The sequence below is a fragment of the Passer domesticus genome, chromosome 19 (genome assembly GCF_036417665.1).
Source record: "Passer domesticus isolate bPasDom1 chromosome 19, bPasDom1.hap1, whole genome shotgun sequence".
NCBI lineage: Eukaryota > Metazoa > Chordata > Aves > Passeriformes > Passeridae > Passer > Passer domesticus.
This window is the reverse complement of record NC_087492.1, coordinates 10,747,905-10,768,583: the sequence shown is the minus strand read 5'-3', so window position 1 is coordinate 10,768,583 and position 20,679 is coordinate 10,747,905. Positions and strand designations below refer to the sequence as shown.

General features: G+C 48.2%; 1 long non-coding RNA gene across 2 annotated transcripts; it reads left to right on the top strand.

The window, feature by feature from the left end:
- The first annotated feature begins 5,927 nt into the window (after positions 1 to 5,927).
- Positions 5,928 to 10,150, top strand: LOC135283786 (uncharacterized). 2 transcript variants are annotated; one of them, XR_010349425.1, is made up of 3 exons: positions 5,928 to 6,141; positions 6,509 to 6,735; positions 9,441 to 10,150. It is a non-coding gene; the product is annotated as an uncharacterized LOC135283786 (long non-coding RNA). The 2 variants fall into 2 exon arrangements; XR_010349424.1 differs by having other exon boundaries at positions 5,931 to 6,141; positions 6,509 to 6,709.
- Positions 10,151 to 20,679: the final 10,529 nt, after the last annotated feature.

Sequence of the window (20,679 nt, the reverse complement as noted above, 5' to 3'; positions counted from 1 at the left end):
CTCAGGCACTGAAGTAACACCATGAGCCCATGTCCCAAGGACATACTTTCCTCCTTTTCCATGGAGCCTGCCCTTGCCCTACTCAGACTTGGTGCTCACTGCCTTCCCTTCCTTATCCCTCATTATAATTAAAACATAATAAAAATGACAAAAAAACTTTTTACACCTAGAAAAATACCTTCTTAATACACCTTATAATATATATATATACACCTACCTTATAATATCATATACCTTAATATTATAATACCTTATAATATACCTTAAATAACTTAGCCTTATGGGAAGGAATTGAATGTCCTCTTGATGCAGCTTTGTTTGGCTTGGTGGGAATTCAGAGCCACCCTTGTTCCCAGTGAAGCCAGAGGCAGGACATGAAGCAGCTCCTCCAGAAAGGCCCTGGCAGAGCTGGCTAACACACCTCATGAGCTGATGGGAGCCAAAAGCAAAAGAAAGAGAGGAAACCCAAGCAAATTTAGTAAGAGAAAACCACTGCTTTTCACAACCACTCTACTGGCTTCTTGGTGGGTTTGGAGATTTTCTTGTCACTTCCACACAAGCACAGACATTGCAGGGGGACATGGGATGGTGGGCTTGGAAAGTGACACAGTTCTACATTTATTTCCAAACTCTGAACATGGGGGCTCTGTTTCAAGGCTGGGGCTTGTTTGACCTGGCCATGCCCAGCCCAGGCTGTGCCAGCACTTGGAGCTGCTGCAGGCTGGAACCACCTCAGCTCCTGGTAAATCAGTGCCTGCTTGTGCTCTGGGGACATTTGCAAACACCCAGCTCTTCACCCCACCTGAGGCTGTCTGACAGGGCTGTGGGTGCACTGCCCAGCCTGCCAGGACACTCCAAGCCCCTCTTTGCTGCTGCACGTCCTGGCAATGCAGCCACTCTCCCTGGGAAGCAATGGGGCTGGAGGTTTTGCTTTCTGTTTGCAGAGTAAATAAGAGGCAGAAATGTGCAATTCCACTTCAGTGCAGAATCAAGAGGTCTCATCTTGTGACTGAAGCATTCGCAGTGCTGAGCACAGATGCCCTCCTGCTCACCTTTAAAGTCTGCATCCTCTCTGTGCTTCCCACGCGTCCTTTGCCTTCACCTCCAGGATGTCTGTCTTGCTTTTGAAATATCACTGCTCTCCTACTGTTAAAGTATGTGGAAGGATGAATCTTTTATCTCCCTTTTCTATTTGGGAGGTTGATTCTGGGTTCATTGGTTAGTTTTAAGATGTTACAAAAGCATCTGCCTGGTGGGATTTAAAGATGACAACCCTCCAGTGTTATTTCAATGCAGGTAATGGCAAGTAGATCCCCCTGCTTTCTTTACACACTGTTAGGAGGAAAAGCCTGTCTGGAATAAGGATGTAGAGATAAGAAGAGATTAGAGATTCAAGCTGAAGGCAGCTTGCTTGCATGGTGAGCACGGGGAGCAGCACAGCTGAGCCCAGCTCTGCCCTTCTGCAAATGATGCCCCAGAGCAGCTGTGGCTGCACCTCCTGCCTTTGGAGGATGTTCCCTCTAACAGGAGGATGTTTCTGCAGCCCCCTGCACTGAGCCCTGGCTGTAAATCCTGGCCTGAGCTCTGTAAGAACATGGGGAGAGCTGTTTGTGCTCCTCATGGAGACAGGTCCACCCCAGAGCAGCTGCTGTGAGCCACCCCATGGAGCTTCCCACAGGAAAAACATGGGCTGGCCTGAACTGAAACTGCTCAAAGAAAGCTGGAGAGATTTCACCTGTGTCAAAAAGGACCTGTGACAAAATCAATGACTTCTGAAAAATGCTGGTGTAGTTGCCAATGTGCACTGTTGTTTTACAGGTAATTTGGGTGTAAATTTTTCAGTTTTTCCAGGTTGCTTGGCATAACTCAAGAGCTCTGCAGGTCTGAGGCACCAGCCTGAGTCAAAGTGCTCAGCTGGCTCCTGAGAGCCTGCCCACACCCACAGCTGAGAGCATCCCCTGCTTTATTCTCCTCTGCTTTGTTTCTCAAACATGAGGAGAGCTCCAACTTCATACGAAGCTGAAGTCATCTAATTTTCTGGATCAAAGTGTCTTCTGTTTTTGTTGTAATGGAGAAATTTGACACTTTTGCTAATACAAACATTCCCAAGTCTAATTAGAGGGGCAGCTGTTCTCAATATCTCCAGAAAACTCTTCCAGATTAGCACAAGAACAAGGCCAAAAATCACAGGACACCAGAGGATGGAATATTTCCTTCCAGCAAGGCTCTTCTCTCTGCTCCAGCTCACATCCCCCTGCCCCATACCGACAGAGGGGCTACAAAAATTCCTGGGTTTTGTGGCTGCCAAAGCCAGCAGCCAGGCCATTGGGGAGTGCTGGGGCAGGCTGAGGACCAACATGAGCAGGTCAGTCCCTCCAGCCTGTGCAGAAGAGGAGCAGGGACCCAGTGCCAGGTGAGCTCTGTGCTGCTGCTCCAGGCCTGGCATCAGCAGGACAAGAAGCAGACCCAGAGAAGGGAAGGGGAGACTGCCTGCCGTTGTGCCATGGAGTTCTGGAAATGCCTGGGAGGTGCCTGGGTGTCCCTGCTGGGCTGGGGCCATGTGCCAGGGCAGGGTTTGGCTGTGGGTCAGTTCTCCTCACACTCCAAAGCCGGGGGAGCAGAGCCTGAGCTCAGCCTTGGGCAGGAGCAAACGTTCATGGAACCATTTGTGCCAAGCCGTGGAGGTGTGAGCCCACAATTAGAGACAGACAGGCTTGGCTCTGCTTTCCACGGGCTGGTCAGGGACCAGCAAGCTGCAATCCTGCCTCAGCTCCCTCCAGGAAATCAGAGTGAGAACAGCAGATTTATGGAAGCTGCCATGGTGAGGGCTTGGTGGGGCTGGGTTCAGGTTGTGTCCACCTTGCAGAGACTGGGGAGATGAGCAAAGCTCCATCCTGGCCCTGCAGGACAGGAACAGGAAAAGATGCTGTGTCCAAAGCTGGATCCCAGCCACAGGCACGTGGGCTCTTGCTCACACCCATGGTGCTGAAAAGCAATTTATTCATTTTGTCTCCTGAACAAGTATTAAGATGAATATCAAAACATAATTGTCTCAACAATCTTTGGGCTTTTACTTATCAGCTGATGATAAGGCTATAGAGGGATATGTTCATTTGTCTGCAGATCTCTGTAATCCTATTAAGTTTAGAGTGATAACTTAAACTGTACATATACACAGCCGTGCACACGTTTCTTGGGGAAAGTGTTTAACACACACATCCACAGGCACACAGTCTCAGTACAATTCCCTGCTGCACAGCCAGGCTGAGTGCCTCTGTATGGACAACCCACCTCAATTAGCCATGGATCACTCAGGTCAAAGACCCCTCCTAGCAAAACATCAGGGATGCTGCTGGAGCTAGACCAGGCAAAAAGAAACATCTCCCCCTGCATTTTATTCTGAATTTCCTTCTGAGAACAGGGAATTTTCCTGGCTCTGTGTTTCATACATGGAATCTGTGAGACCAGGCTGGGGCAGAGCTGCCCTCACCTGATGTTTAAACCTGCCACTGGTTCCTCCACCAGCAGCACCCCGGGGAGAAATCCACAGGGAATGAGAGGCTTCTCCTCTCTTCTAGGCTGTATCTAAAACAGGAAAGCCCCACAGAGATTTTCACCCATCAAAAATAAATATCCTGGGCTTCAATAGCAAAGGAAGAGCAAGGCTGATGCTTTCAACCCCTGGCAGTGGCACAGGTTGGCTTTTACTCCAAAAGCTGGAGTTCAGTAGGTGCTGCCCAGGTGCAGATATGTGGTGCAGGACACGTGGCAGGCTGTGGTGCAGTGCGTGGCCTGGGGGGATGTGACACTGCCCATGGGGACACGGACATGACCCTGCTGTGACTCAGCCCTGGCTGGCTGGATGGGCATGGTCCTGGCTCCCTGCAGCCTTCTGGCCTCCCAGACTCCCAGAAACAGGGATTTTTCCCAGGTGCAGAAGTGCCTGACACTGCAGATAGGTCATGGGGAGGTTCTTCCAAGGCCTGGAGGGATGCTGGTGTTTGGAGAGATAAGGAGCATCAGGTCAGAGATGTCTCTGGTTGCAGGGAGCTCTGAGCGCTGATGCCCTCCCTGGGTACCCCACAGGGAGAGAGCCCTGCTGGCTCAGGGCAGGCTGCTCAGGGCTTGCTTTGAGCTCCCGAATGAACCTGGGAGGGCTTCAAGAGCAGGAGTCTGTGCACCTAACACAGGGTGCTAGGCATTGCAGGGTCCATGCCGGGATGCTTCTGTGTCTTTGAAAATGGTCCCAGTGGCCCCAGGCTGTGCCCACCTCCTCATGACCCTCTGACCCCCACCCAGAGCCAACACCAGCTGCTTTTTCAAGCACACCAAGCCTGCATTCCCTCTTCCCTCCCCATTCCAGCAGGCATAAGGACCTGGCCATGCTGCCACAGCTGTGGGACTGTGTGATGTGTCCAGAGCTGACACACCACTGCCTCACCTCCCTGCTGAGCTCTCCTGGCACTGGAAACAGCCCCCAGCCCAAGGAACAGTTTCTGCTTGGTGCCTCTCTGTCCTGGGAGTTCACATGGCCCCAACCCAGTGCCCCTGCCCTGCCAGGAGATACAGCTGTGGGAATAAATCAGATTCCATTTTCTTCATGGTGGAAAAAGCCCCCTCTTTATTCACATCACTCCTTTTTATCCATTTTTACAGACCTCCAGTTGGTCAGGAGCTTTCTTGGCAGTTACTTTATTGGTCAGTAACAAGTGGTTATTTTGCATTCATTGGTCACTCAGTACACACAGTACACTCTCAGTGTCTACTGCAGGGACAGTTGTTTGTAAGTTGTTTTCATTTTTCTATCTAACAGTGTAAAAACAGTTTGTACAGGTGCAAGTTGTCTTTTACCCAGGAATAGATTAAGTTAATGAACTGCACACATCAGGATTGCTTTCACATGGGAATTTGCAAAGGGCTAGCTGCACTTAGAAGAAATGACAGGCCAGCCAGAGGAGGCCTGATTTTATAAGGCTTTTCTTTATAATTTTTCTACCTTACTGCAACATACAGCCACACCACCATCCCTGTTTAAGCCAGGTCCAGCCCCTGCCCCTTCTTTGTGCTTATTCTGGATTACCCTCACCCTGTGCAGGCACCCACCACAGACCATTTCCTGCTCACTGCCTCCTAAATTACTCTGAATTCATTCTTAACAGTTTTTCCAGAAACCTCCTGGCATTAAGAACGACGTTTTCAAAACAAAGGTATCACAGCCAACAAGCTGGGAACAAGGACTCACATCCTGAGTCTCTCCCTCCAAAGCCTTGGCTGCTGCCTGCTGAAGGAGCAGGGAAACCTTGGGAGACCACCCAGCAACACATCCCACTCATGGAGCATCTCCCTTCCTTCCCAGGCTTGAAATTTGACTCCAGCTGGGCACTTTTCACAGAATGGTTTGGGTGGGAAGGGATCTTTGCATCCATCCAGTCCAACCCCCTGCAGTGAGCAGGGACATGAACTGGACCAGACTGCTCTGTCCAGCTGACCAGGGATGGGGCATCCTCCACCTCTCTGGGCAGCCTGTGCCAGTGTCTCACCACCCTCAGATAACAAATGCCAATGGCTGCCCATTTTTAACTCTTTCTGACCCACATGTGCACAAATACCTGCTGTGCTGTGGCAGCTGGAGCTTGCCAGAGCCTTGGGGCCAGCAGCAGCAGATGGCGTGGGACACTGAATTTTGGACATCAGTAAATCTGGCTGTGGTTGTGTTCCTGGTAAACCTTCACCCTGCCCTGAGGTAGAAAAGGTTCCTGGTGTCACCATTGAATCAGAGAGGACACAGAGCCATATCAGGAGGCAAGATGGCAAAAGCCCCATTTATGTGATCCCCTCCCTTTGTTACCTTAGTTTGCCACAGCTGGCCCTGATTGGTCATTTAATCAATGCATTTCACATGACTGGCTAATTAAGAAGACACCCATTTGTCAACTACCTTATGAGGAAAACAGCAAAACAGATTGTTAAAAACACCACCTGTTTTAATATTTGGCTATCATTGTTTATCTCCTTACCAGCTTATCCTGCTTTCTCTCTCTCTGGCCAGGCTGTCACTTCCACACCTGGGCCCTATTTCCCTAATCCAGGCTGGAAGGCACAAAGGCACACAGAAAGGAGCTGTAATTTATTGTGGCCATGGTAAGTGGGGCTGTCAGGAGAGGCCTGGTTCACTGCTGGGTGCTGCTAGAGGAGCAGGGGCTTCTCCCTGACTCCTGTTAAACACTGAAATGCAAAGTGATGAGGAAATACAAGGAAAATAAGGCAGGAAGTAGCATTAGATATATTGATAATTTGGGCAAATCACTCCTGTGGACTTTCTTTGATTACTTTATCTGTTCAGTCTGCCTTACTAAGTGCTGCTATCACACAAGCATAATAAAACAAGAATATATAAATGGAAGGAATTAAGAGCCATCCTATTGGGACCAATTTAATCTTTGCTTCATTTAAAAGGAGAACATGGCTCCCTTATCTAATGTACATAAAATTGCTCTTTATTCCCCAGGTTTACATAGAGATGACAGATCTATATAAATATGGATCTGCTCCTTTCCCCCACTCTGTTGTGAGAAGAACCACCTTCCACCACATCTCTTCTAAGCTCTGGACACTTGAAGGAAAGTCTCCCTCCTGCCCTGTGGCATTTCTGTGAAAGGAGAATGAGGATGTGGCAGCATCCACAAGCTCTAGCAGTGGATGTTTGAAGGTAAAAAGCAATGAGAGCAGACCCAGGTAACCCCTAACCCCAGCCCTGCCCTGCTCAGAGACACGTGGTGCTGGTGGGGGTGGGCTGGAACCAGCCCAAGCAGCCCCTCCAAGGTCACTTCACTCCCATCCATCCCTGCCAGCTTTGCTTCTGGGGGTCACAGAGCAAATCCCCAGGGCTTTCTGAGCTGTGCAAGACAGGCAGGAAACCAGAAAGTCTCCTGTGAAGTGTCATGTTCAGGCCACTCAGAGTGAAGAGGAAACACAGTTTTACTGGGGAGTTACCAAAAGCCAGGGCAAGGGTCCTGCTGAGCTGCCATGTGGGTGAGAGCAGCCCTGGACTTCCTCCCCAGGAAAGGCTCAACCATGGTCTCAAAGGTGTTGGGAGAAGATTTAGAGCAACCACCAGAAGCCATTTCTGTCACCACAGGTTCAGGTTTTTAAGTTAAAATTCAGTTATCACCAGAAGACTTGCCCACACCCAGAGATATGAACTGAAGCTAAAATGTGGATCTCAGTCAAGCCCAGTGTCCCTGCCAAACTTCCCACTGGTCCTGTTCCCATCACTGAATAGACCTGAGTCACTGTGGGTCCCCATCCCTGCCCAGATGGAATCGTGTCCTTTTTTGCAGGACACAATCAGAAATGGGGATGACTTCCTCTCTTCCTTACCTCTGAGATGGGGGGAAAAAGAGGTATTTGTGCTTTCCAAGATGCTAAAAGCATCAGAGGACTCCCTGCTCTTTCAAACCAACCATCATAAGTGCAATTTCAAAGTGATTCTCTTTGCTAATATCCAGTGGCTTTTTAAAAAGCAGCTGACAGCAGTGCTGGAATGGCTAATGCCTAATTAGCTAATGGGTAATGATGCTCCTGTGAATAAGGCTGACATTTCACTCTGTAATTATCATCTGGGCTGATAGCACATCCCTCAGTGGGCAGAGGAGGGTGCCTTGGGACAGGCCTGGGCAATGGCAGGGCTGCAGTGATGCTCCCTGGGCCAGCACAGCCCATGCCTTTGGCTGCCCCTCCCCACACACAGCCTCATTTTCCACCCCAGGTTTACAGACCTGAGCTGAAGAAGGGATTTTGCCGGGTGTTCCAGCTGCCAGGCAGCCTGTGAGCAGCTCTGCCTTGGCTCAGGGTCTGTGTCTGTGGGAATAAATCACACAGACTCCATTTTCTTCATGGTGGACAAAGCCCTCTCTTTATTCACATCACTCCTTTTTATACAGTTCTACAGACCTCCTGTGGGACTCCAATTGGTCAGTAATTTTCTTGTTAATTACTTTATTGGTCAGTAACAAGTTGTTATTCTGTATTGATTGGTCACTCAAAGACTCAGTGTGTACTGCAGGGACAGTTGTTTGTGAGATAGTTTTCATTTTTCTATCTAACAGTGTAAAAACAGTTTATACAGGTACAAGTTGGTTTTTTTGATTGTTATGTTAATGAACTGCTCACACTGGGATTGCTTTCACATGGGAACTTGCAAAGGGCTAGCCTGACATGGCCAGCCACTGATTTTAGGAGAGAAGGCCTGATTTTAGGAGGCCTTTCTTTATAATTTTTCTGCCTTGACACACTGCAACATGTGTCCATCCAGGAGCACTGGAGGAGCTGCAGAAATCCCTCTCTGCTTTGCTGGGACTCACCACAACACCTTGAGAAATAACCATTTGGTGAAACATTCTGAAGCTGAAGGCTTATGTGCTGTATTCACCCTAAAAAGTCCAAGTCCTCTCTTTGAGCAGATTTGGGTTCAGCACTCTGCTAGGAAAGATTTGCCTATACCATGTTTTAGTCTCCAGATCACTGTGTCTTTTTTTTCTTTTACAGGAACAACTCAGTTTTGTTCCTTGGGCCACCAAAGACTGAACACCAATGTATTGGTATCGGGGGGTTAATTCCAGTGTGTTTAAGTGCAAAACCAACCCCTCTGGAGTCTGCTTTGCTTTTCCTCAGCCCCTGCCCTACCCACCACACTGGACACCCTCTCCAAGGACAAGCCTGCAGCTTTAGGGTCCATCTCAAATCTCCATGCCAGCTGCAACTCTTAGGAAAAAAGGTTGATAGGAGATCTGTTAAACAAAGAGGCAGCACTGGAAACTTTCACCCATTTTCCTGGGGTTTTAGGGATGCCACCAGCCTCGTGCTCCCACAGTGCATAGAGGTGTTGGGGAGCTGAGAGAGCTCCCACATGGACACAGCACTGGAGGATCCCTGGGAGGTTTTTTCTCCTATCAATCTCCAAATCTATAGTTTTATGCTCCCAGTTAAAGGAGCTTTAAGGAGTTAAAGGACAGGAACAACAGGGACAGGATTTTGGAGCTGAGCACTTGCAGGGACAGAAAGGAGGCACACATGAACCCTGATACTGAAACAGAGATGCTCCTGCCCTGGGCAAACCTGACCCAGCCTTCCTTCAGCAGCCCTTGGCAGCAGGACCAGACAGACCCCCTGCACACCTTTGCTTTTCCATTTCCATGTTTCTCTGAAAGGGGGGAGATGTGCCAGTGCTGGCAGAGGCTGCTGACATCAGAGGGTGTGTGTGAAAACAGGAGTGCCTGCAATACAGCACTCAATTGGCAAATTGAAAAATAATAGCAATAAAATAATAAATATGGTTATTAATGAGCAGAAGGAGCCCTGGGAGACACATCAGCTGTTTGAACAAGCAGATATTTCTGTCCCTCCCTGTGTAATCAATGTGTATTTATTTCTTTATTTAGCTCAATGCTCACCCTTTGAGGAGAAGATGAAAGTGTCAAGATGATCCTCTCCTTATCATGCCCTGCACAAGGGAAAGCTTTGAAGATACAATATGCAGAAACACTGGGCTCTCCTGTGACTCCTCCAGATTTAATTAGTCCAACCTTCTGTATGGATCCTGCCTCCCCCTCCAAACAGCCCTTTTTCCCCCTCCCCAGCCTCAGACAAGCTTCTGGACTCACTGGCAAAATAGCAGCTGCTCAAGCCCTCAGTTTAATTCAGAGCTTGGCTCTCCAAGATGAGCTAAAAAAAAAAATGCCACCCCAAAGATGGAGCTGCTTTTAGCATTATACACGAGCTGCAACTGCCAAGGAAAGTTTATCTTGGAGCCAATATGAGCTCTGTTGCTCCAAGTTAAATATTTCCATTTAAAAAGTAGAATGAACTATACTGTGGGACTTCCAATTGCTTCCTGAAATATTAAGAAGGAATATCTTTAAACATTAATATTTTGTTACAGTGCTGAAGCCTTTCTAAGGGAGGGTTATTTTTTAGAGCTGTATATTTTTCTCTGCATAATTGGAGCCTCTGATCTGTGCCTGTACTCTGTGCTCCCAAAAGTCGCTATACACCAGCAACCTTCCTTCCAAAGCAATCAATAAAAATCCTTCTTTTTTCTCTTCCCTGCTATTCCTGCTGCTAGGAGGCACATGCCAAGGACACCTGTGTGTAAGCCCTTGAGGTAAGTGCTCCATGATGTGCTCAACCTCAGTGACCCCACAGGGCTGCCAAGAGCCTGCTCCTGCTCCTTCTGCTGCACCCACCCCCAGACACACCCATGGATGTGCCCCCACTGCCCATCCCACATGGACCAGCACTGGGACCAGCTGGACCAGCTGCTTCCAGCCAGCCAGGCCCTCCCTGTGCCCCAGCCCATGGCCCATCCACCCTCTCTGGCACTGGGGAAGCAGCTGGCAAAAGAGCAGATCAAGAGATTAAATCAGAGATTTAATGCTGTTTTCATGGTAGGGAAGGGGAAAAAAAATAAAAATAAGAAGAAGAAAGAAGAGAGAGAAAAATTATGTTGCTTCCAGGCCATTTACATGTTCATTTCTCAAGAGAATGTGACACTTTATCCTTTTTCTCAAATTAACTTCTGTGTCACAGGTGGAATAAAAGGACTGGACGGACAGGAACTGAAGCATGGGGAAATGAAGGACTGGGAGTGTGTGTTTGTGATCTGCAGGAGCCAGGGCAGGGACAGCAGTGCAGCCCTGCTATCCCAGCCACTGTTCAGCAGCCTGTGTTGGCCTAATCTTCCAAGGTCTCACAGAAGTCCTTTTTTCCAGGCTTTTTTGTCACCCCCCTTCAGAGCAAACAAAGTGCTGTTGGAGCTGCTGGACCATTCACATTCCCAGTGGGACAGTCCCCAGGGGGAGAGGGCTGGCCCTCAGCTGGATGGGCAGTTCAGGGGGGACATCAGAGCTGCAGGACAGCCCCAGCATTCGCACTGGAGGCAAGGGTGTGGCATTCACATTCTCTGAAAAATCCCTTTGCCCAGGATTTTTCTCCTGGGAAGCTGAGAAGCCTCAGAGAAAAGGAAAACAATTCTTATCCCATTTGCTTCTCCTGTGTTGTGCTCATGTGGAATGTGTTTCGGGATTGTTTCCCCACAGGTGATTGTTTCATTGCATTCTGCTGTGAGTTGTTTTGATACCTTGGCCAATCAGGGCCAAGCTGTGTCAGACTTCGGAGAGAGTCAGGAGTTTTCATTATTATATTTTTAGCATTGAGTAAGTATCCTTCCTGTATTCTTTAATATAGTACAATATTCTTTAACATAATATAGTATAAAGAAGTAATAAATTAGTTTTCTGATGAGTTGGAATGACACGAGCTGTAAGGTCCCTTCCAGCCTGAGCCATGCTGTGATGATCCCATGGATTGTGCTGTCCTGGGCTGGCTGTGTGCCCTCAAGGAACCTTACTGAGGCACCCTGTGGCCACCACCCTTGATCTGCTGGGACACCCTGGTCCCAAATCTGCTTTCTGCAGAATGAGCCAAGTCCTGCTCCTCAGCCTCACTGCAAGGGGCAGCCAAACCCCAGCCTGGACCAGAGTCCAGCCCTCCACAGAGAGCTCCTGGTGTCATGAGTATATATTGCTGTATATGTACTATATATACAGCAATACATATAATATATTAAAAAATAACATAATAATAAATAATATAATGTATTAATAGAAATATATTACATTATATCTTATAATATTAATATAATTGTTATAGTAGTTAATATAAAATATATTACATAGAATATTTTTCTAGTAAATACTATAATTTAATATCTAAATTATTCATATTAATAACATAACATACTTGTATAAATTTATATAAAATATAATATATTTATATATTATGTATAATAAATATATAGTATATATATTTATATTATTTTATTATATTTTTATATATAATAAAAGAATATAAGTAATGTGTACATATGAAAAAATATATTTATATGTATAATAACATATATAAAATATATATATTATAGATATAAAATTAGTCAGGTGACTTTTAAAATCAGAGAGATTTTTTTGGTATTGGAGGGGGGCAGGGAAGAGAGAGCACAATGAGAGCTGATTTCTCTGTGAGATCTGTCTCCCAGCTGGCTTAAGCACTGACCTCCACAGCTGTGCTGTGGGGAAGTCCAGCTGGCTTCTCTGGGTCACATATGGGTTGGGTTTGGGGTTTTTTTTTGAGGGTTTGTGTTCTGTATTTTTTTATTGTTTTGTGTACTTGTGTCCTCAGAAAGCAAAACCCACCACCCTGCCTTTTGCACAACAGAGAAAGAGTGTGAAGCCCATGCCTCCAGCTCCACTTAAAACTTCACAGACTGCAATACCCACTTTGACTCCACTGCCACTCCTGGACAAGATGGCTTTGGAAATGCACAAGTTCTGAGACAGCAGAAGCCTGTCTGTCCCTCAGGCATTCCTCGCGGAATGGGTGGGTTTAGGACACCATGGATCAGTGTTTTAGGGACCTCCATCTGTGCAGGAGGTGACAACGTCGAGCTGCTGTGGGCTGGCACCCAGGGCAGGACACCCTGAGGCACAGCAGGCACCTGGGAGTTATTTGTCTGTCTAGGACTGCAATCCAACCTCAAGGGTCAGAAGTGTTTCTGTGCTTTGGTTCAGGGCTTTGTGGTTTCTGGGTGTGCAGCTGGAGGGATCTTGGACCTTGGTGGGGCACTCAAGGAGAAAAGGAGAGGTCAGTGTTCCTCCAGAGAGATTCAGAACGTGCACATCACTGCAGCAGTGGGATTTATCTTGTGTTGAGTGGCCACAGCTCTATCAGATTTCACCACTGTTCTCCCCTAAGCACCTGGGGGAGTGTGGGTGTTCCCAGGACATGATTCCCCTCTCATATCATGGACATGTGATGTTGGACTCGAGGACTCACATCCCACATTGCCTGTTCCTCCCCAGCACTACTGAGGCTGGCCGAGGGTCCCACTCCACAGGGTCTCCTTGTCAACCTCAGCCCCAGTCTTTGCTCCACCAGTACAAAAGGAAAGCAAAACATTATCAATTTTAGTATTCAATTTGAGAAGAATTTCCATTTTGAAGAAGAAAATGTACATGCCACAAAAATAGCATTATTTTAGTTTGATATTTTAACCCTTTTTTTTTTTTTTTGGTTGCAAAAGCTTGAAAGAAAGAAGCCAGAGGAAAAGAAAAGCTCTTCTTCCCAGCTCCCAGCAAAATCCAAATGGAGGACCCTGCTCTTCCCCACCAGCTGCAGTATGTAGGTCAAGTCCTGCCTGTGCTCTAAGGGACAGGATTTGCTGTGTGGAAAATCAGGCAGTGGCAGCAGATGAGGCTCCCAGTGCCCCTGGCTGGGCCATGGATCAGGAGAGGACACGGGGCAGGCTCTGTCCCTGCCCTGTCCCCCACACTCAGGACCTGCTCTGCTTCAATCACAGCAGCCTGGAAAACACCCAAACCCTGCCCCATGGACATCACAGCTCTCTGGCTGAAAGGAACCATGAAATCTTTTCTCCAAATCAACTTCAGCTCCTAATCAAAGACAGCTATATTGTATTTGTGGGGACCCTTGTGGCAGGGAGGAATGATGAGTCTGACCCCATGTTCTCAGAAGGCTAATTTATTGGTTTTTTATACTATATTATATTAAAGAATACTATACTAAAGGATACAGAAAGGATACTTAATGCTAAAAAGCTAATAATGAAAACTCCTGACCCTCTCCAGAGTCTGACACAACTTGGCCCTGATTGGCCAAAGAGTGAAAACAACTCACAGCAGAATGCAATGAAACAATCACCTGTGGGTAAACAATCTCCAAACACATTCCACATGAGCACAACACAGGAGAAGCAAAGGAGATAAGAATTGTTTTCCTTTTCTCTGAGGCTTCTCAGCTTCCCAGGAGAAAAATCCTGGGCAAAGGGATTTTTTCAGAGAATGTGAATGCCACACGGCTACAAAGATAAACTCTGAGTTTAAAGCAGACCCCGAATGCACAAAATGCTGTTCAGCTGGGTGGCACTGTGAGAGCAGAGAGTGTTAGAGGAGCTGGGGAGCAGCAGGCTGGGCTTTGTGCCTGCCCCAGGTTCCACCTCACCCCTGTGGGGAAAAGGGCTTTCTGCATCTTCACCTGCTAAAAATATTCCAGTTGTGGATATTTCTATATGGAATATATGGAAGTTAAAAGAAATATGGAAGTTAGAAGAAATTAAATATTTAGCAGTTGTGTGAAGGCACCTTGGGATGAAAGTGTATGGATACAAAGCTGTCATTTATCCATTCATCATCATATTTTTTATGTAGCAGACATGTGTCTTGTTGGCAAGGACACTTGTGTTTTAAACAGCCTCATAAATCTCATTAAGATGTCTTTTCTAAATCATCTGTGCCAAAAAAACAGGAACAGGCACCCACTGGACATCACCCCAGCTCCCTTAGGGTTCTTCTCACCAAGCCCTCGGCAGGAGCTCTTTGGACCCTTCATGAGCCTGCTGAAATACCTCCAGCAGGACCAGAACGCACCTGGCTCCACTAGAAAGGCTCCTGCAGATTTTAAACATGTATTGGGGTCCATCCAGAACTTCTTTCCCCACTATAAACACAAACCCAGTTTTCACCTTGTGGCCAACAGAGAGCTGTAACCTGGCAAACTCATCTGGGCCTAACTCCAGCTGGGGCTGGGGGGAAAAACAGGAGATGCAAAGCCACTCATGTTTGGAGCATTACACCTGCAATGCCACAGCCTCATCTCTGGGAGTGCCACCAGAACCTGCTCCTCTGGGAAAGGAGGTGGCTGGACACCACAGGGCCAGGTTTGAGCCCAGATGCTTTGGCTGCCTTGAGGCAGAATGAAATCCAGCATCACTGGTTTCCTGGAGGCAGAGCAGAGCTGTGGGAAACACTCAGTTAGGACACAGACAATTTTAAAATGCACAATATTGTATTTCTGGGGAATCTTTAATTCAAACTGATTAAATAATGATCCCCTGCAGTGATTTACCCTTTCAAATACCCACTCAAGGAGTAATTCAGTGTGCTGGCAGCACCACAGGCTCACTGCCCATCTCACATGAGCTTGCAGGACTTTGACATACTCTCACAGGGGCAATGCCTCCCTCTTCAACAGCACAACCAATTTAATTTAGTGCTGGCTTTGCTGTCCCACAGACACTCTCCTTTTTCAAGCATGCTGCCTCCATGACATTTGGTGGCATCTGGCCCACAGCTGCTTCTCAGGGGGTCCCACCAGCCTCTGGAGCAGAGATACCCCTGGTTTTCCTGGCAGCAGAGTCTGTAGGAGCTGCTATCAGCTTTGTTCAAGAGTGGGAAGGGAGGGATGAAGGGAATGGATGGAGACAGCCCCAGGCAGGCCTGTGCAGGGTTGTTTTCCAGACAGCTGCCTCCTGTGAGAAACGACTGCTCACTTAAAAAAAAAAAAATTAAACTTTAACAAAAACTATAACAGAGGACTAAATAAGGAAAAATTACAGCACTGGGAGCCCCCATGACTATCATCCATGTAACTCCTCTGCAAAATGGATGGTCTGCTCTTTATATCTCTAGCCCTTCTCAAAGTTTTGCCAGTTAACTCCTTCTGTGCCATCCACGGGTGGAGATCACTTCTCACACCTTGACTGGAGCTCAGGTGTTGTTACCCCACCCCTCCTGGTGACAAGCTGCCCTCTCTGAATGTCCTGACTGCTGAGGCTGTCACAAGGGGAGGGAAGAGGGCTGAGGGAGCACATATTACAGTAACATCACTGTACATCTATATAATATCTGTATAATATCCATCTCTTAAATGTGAGAGCCACTACTGCATTACTTATCTGTGACACTCCCAAACCAGCACAGCCTCCTGAGCCCTCTCTGGGACATCTCCCTGCCACGCACAGGCCTGCCAGAGATCTGACTTTTCACAGGGCACTCCTTGGGCTCTCTGACTACACACTGATAAAAACAACCCAGAAATAAGGATTTGGGGGCAGGAAAGAGGAGCATTTGTTTGAGAGGACACACTGCCCACCCTGGATCTGCTGGGAGAAGGAATTTCCATGGGTGAGGAGGAAAGGAGGCTGCTCCTCACGGACCCAGAGCAGGGGGCTGCTCTGTGGGGCAGCCCTGGCACCAATCTCTGGCCACTGAGGCAAAAAGAGGCAGATTGGGCAGAAAAGCAAGGAAGCAATGGTGCTGTGGGGATGGAGCCTGGTCAGAGAGGGAGAAAACCAGATAAGTTTTCCCAGAATCAGCCTGGGAGACTTTAGGGAGTTGAAGATAAACAATGATATCCAATTATTAAAAACAACCTGCAGGTGTTGTTTGCTTAATATCTGTTTTCTTGTTATTCTCATACAATTGCTTATAAATTTAAAATTAAATACATAAATGTTTTGGGTGTCTTGTTAATTACCCAGTCAGATGAAATGTATTGATTAATATTAAATTGATTGATTAAATGACCAATCAGCTCCACCTGTATCCATCAGTGTATAAAAAAACAGGTTCCAAGTAAAGACTTGTGCTTATGTCACTCAGATTTCTGATGGTCCCTTTGTCATTTCTTAGTGAGCAGTGACAGTGCTGCAGTCAGCTCCTGGCCTGCAGCCCCTCCAGAGCCCCCAGGGACACAGCAGCAGGCTCAGCTCTGAGCATCCCTGCCCACCCCAAGCCCTTGTCAGACACACCAGCAGGGCAGAAGGGCCATGAAGGGCCTTGAAGGGCCATGATCCCTCTTTCCTGGTGAAAGCAGTTTTTCCAGCCCATAGAAGACAATGCCACCAGGCTTGATTGTGAGGGGCATTCATGTCCCTGTGGCCAGGGCCCCTGTCCTCACTCCCATCAGTGCACACAGGTCTGATGCCAGTGGGTTTAGGAGGCATGTGCAGGGCCTGGTGGCCAGCAGAGCTCCTGAAAGGAGCATTTGGAGACCTTTGTCTCCCTAAACTGAATCCAGTTCCCTCCCAGGCACACAACACACCCCCACAAATGGCTTTTGGAAGTTTCCCCCTGCTCTCCCTGTTGCAGGATTCAGCAGGTCCTGGGATATCACAGTCACTTTTGGGGATGCCCTCTGGCAGACAGCAGTGGCTTTGCTATTTCTCTAACCAGTTTCATGTGCCTGGGAGTGAGGTCAGTTATTTTCTCCCACTGGCACAAGTAGGATGTGCTTTTTGGGAGGAGAGGAGCCTGTTCACAGCAGCACCCTCCCATGGCATCCAGAACCCCACACAGTGACACAGGAACACTCAAACCAAGCTGTGTCCCCAGAATTCAGAGAGCTGTCCTGCTGAAACCCTTCCCGTGGCATCCCCCTCACTCCCCCTCCTCCAGTTCCCTGTGCTTCAGCCCAAGAGCCTTGCTGCTTTATTTATTCTGGGCATAAACATTCCTGGCAGCACTCATCAGTGCAGAGACAGGTTTCCCTCAGCTCCCCTGCCCAATTAGTGCCACTCTGCCTGTGTGCAGCAGGAGCAGCAGCCCCTGGCCACAGAAGGCAGCTCAGCATTGCCCCTGGCTACAGAATGCATCACACCTGCCTGCCTCTCACTGTCTTGGGTGAGCTGAACCCAATGAATATTTCAATAGGCTCTGCTTGCCCAGGATACTATTAATTTTGGAGTCCCTGTAATCCAATTCCTTTTCCTCCAAGTGGGTGGTGATTATTAATTTCACAAGCTATGCTTCCACTAGCTCCTTCCCAGTCCCTTGTGGCTAAGGGATATTAATCCACATTCATCCTGTCATTCAGCTGCCCAGGAGACTCTGGTGTGAATAGTATTATTATTAATACCACTGCTCCACACGTGGCTAGAGCAACTTAAAGCCATCCAGGTGGGTTGCAGAGGTCATTTGCAGGAAAGCACCTCAATCCTGATGTTCAGACAAATAAAACAGGGCCCAGACTGTTTTTTTTGGAACTTTTTCTCCAGGTCCTGGACCTGCAGGTGCTGGTCCTGCCTTGCCAGGGCACAGGTGACAGATAATCCCAGAAAATCTTGGACCTGTGAAGGTCCAAGAGCAGGAGATGAGCTGCAGCCTTGTCCCAGCCATATCCCACAGCCAGCAAGGAGCAAATACTTCTGTCCTTCTTCTGGGAAAAAAAAAAAATTAGAGAATCCAAACAGGATCTCTCTACTTAAATAAAATGCCATAATACCCTGGAAAGTAATCACTTTTGACACTCCAACCTCATTATCAAATTTGCTTGAAAGTGGGCAATTCATTGGTGTTCTGCTGGAAAAGCAGAGGGTGGAAGAAAGGAGCTGTTACATTTCTCTGCAGAGCAAAAAAGCCTTTCCCAGGCAGCCAGGTTTACCCAGGCAGGTGAGACACATTTCAGTCAAATATCTCAGGGTTTGACAACCCATCAAGGCTCCCTTGAACGTGGGGCACTAAATGGCAGAGAGATAGGAAAGAGAAATCTGAGAAATACTAAATGAATTAAAATGAATTAAATTAAGTTATAAACACCCCCTGAGGTCTCTCACAAGGGTCAGGGCACCAGTGAGTGACAGAGGGAGGGAGAGAGGCAGGGGTGAGGCAGGGCTGAAGGAACCTCGTGGATCACAGGCTCAGCTTGGGGAGCATCCACACTGGTGCTGAAGGCAGAGCTGGGGCTCTGCTGGGGCTGCTGCTGAGCAGAGCATCTCCACAGCTGCAAACCCTCCTGAACCACCCTGTTCTTCTCCCTCACTCCTCCTGAACCACTCCAGTTCTCTCTCTCATTCCCCCTGAACCACCCTGCTCCTGTCTCTCATTCCTCCTGGATCATCCTGCTCCTTTCTCACTCCTCCTGAACCACCCTGTTCTTCTCCCTCACTCCTCCTGAACCACCCCCGTTCTCTCTTTCCTCCTGAACCACTCCAGTCCTCTCTCTCATTTCCTCCTGGATCACCCTGCTCCTCTCTCACTCCTCCTGAACCACCCCAGTCCTCTCATTCCTCCTAGATCACCCCAGTTCTCTCTCTCATTCCTCCTGAACCACTCTGCTCCTCTCTCACAAAGCTGCACATGTGCTCCTACCCCAAGCAAACCCCAGTGCAAGTGCAGCCAGCCTCACAGCTGAGTTTTTCTCCTGTGCACAGGGGCTGTGGCACAAGCCACGGTGCAGAGGCCCCTTCTCAAGGCAGTGAAGGCCAGCAGCATCTGAAACCAGAGCATGTTTCAGTTTTGTACATTTTTGGCAGCTGAGATGGGCTGGAGGCTTCCCAGATGTAACTACTTTTGCAGTTTTTCCTCCTAGAAGAATGCAGCCTTCCCAAACTGTCAGCACTTCAGCCAGCACAGCCCCAGCAAAGGCACCAACAATTACAAAAGCAGAGGAGGGAAAGATTGCTGCCTCCCAGCCCTCATCCAGAAAGGACAAGGAGTCAAATCCCAGGGCTGCTGAGCTCACTTTGGGTGGCAAACTCTTGGTTTTCCAGATTCCCATTTCCAGATGTGTCCCAGCCCCACAGCCCTGCCTGCACAGGGTGGCTGGCACGGAGCAGGGACAGCTGGGGCATCAGCCTTGCAGGCAGCCCTCACTGCAGGAAGGGAGGATTCCATCCCCCCATTCACCCTCCCAAACAATCATAAAAAAGCTTGGGTTGGAAGGGAACTTTAAAGTTCATTCAGTCCAACCTCCCCTGCAATGAACAGGGCTTTAACTTGACCAAAGTGTTGTTCAGAGCCCCATCCAGCCTGACCATGAACATGTCCTGGGATGGGGAGTCCAACACCTCTGAGGAACCTGTTCCATCAATAATGAACAAACAACTACTCACTGCTGCCAGTAACCCCCTGTTCACTGAAAGCCATTCTCTTTCCACCTTTTCCTGCCAACAAGGTTCACTCACAGCCTCTCACCTCAGCCTTTCCCTCCATCCCTGCTGGGGTGCACAAAACAGAGAGTACTTTGGACCTGGTCAGCATAAGTGATTTGATAACAGGATGCCCTGGCAATAGCAAACAGAACTTTGAGGATTAAATCAACAATGCAAGAAGATTCAATCAGAGGGGTTTACCAGGAAAATGAAAATTACACCAGACTTCTGCAAGCAAGAGATGTTTAAGATGTCTAAGTTTGTTTATGTGATGATTAGTCCAATCATTGTAGTAAAACATTACTAGCCTTCCTAGAATAAGTATATAACCATTATACATCACAATAAATTCAGACTTTTTGACCATCTCACTGAGTCTCTGTCTCTCTCTTCATCTCTGACACATCCCTGCTGCACAGCCCAGACAACCAACAAGCAACCAGCTGCTCCTGGCCTGACCCTTTCCTTGGTTTGTTCAAGGCCCCCACAGCAGGTTCCCAAGAGCTGCCACAGGGGCTGGGACCAAAGAGCTGCTGTCCAGCAGGAGAGCCCTGCAGGGTGGCTGAGGATGGCACAGCACCCACTCTCTGCAGGGTCAGCTTTGGCTCTGCAGCCCCCAGACAGCTCCTGGGTAACCTGGGCCATACCTGCACTCCTAAGAATTCCTAAGGCATCCAAGAATCACAGAAGCATGGAATCCCAGAATGGGTTGGGTTGGAACCTCATTGCTCATCTTGTTCCACCCCTGCCATGGCAGGGACACCTTCCACTGTCCCAGGCTGCTCCAAACCCTGTCCAGCCTGGCCTGGGGCACTGCCAGGGCTCCAGGGGCAGCCACAGCTGCTCTGGACACTGATACAAAGATCTCCTCGAGCCAGGTCTTATGAGCTCTTGGAGAA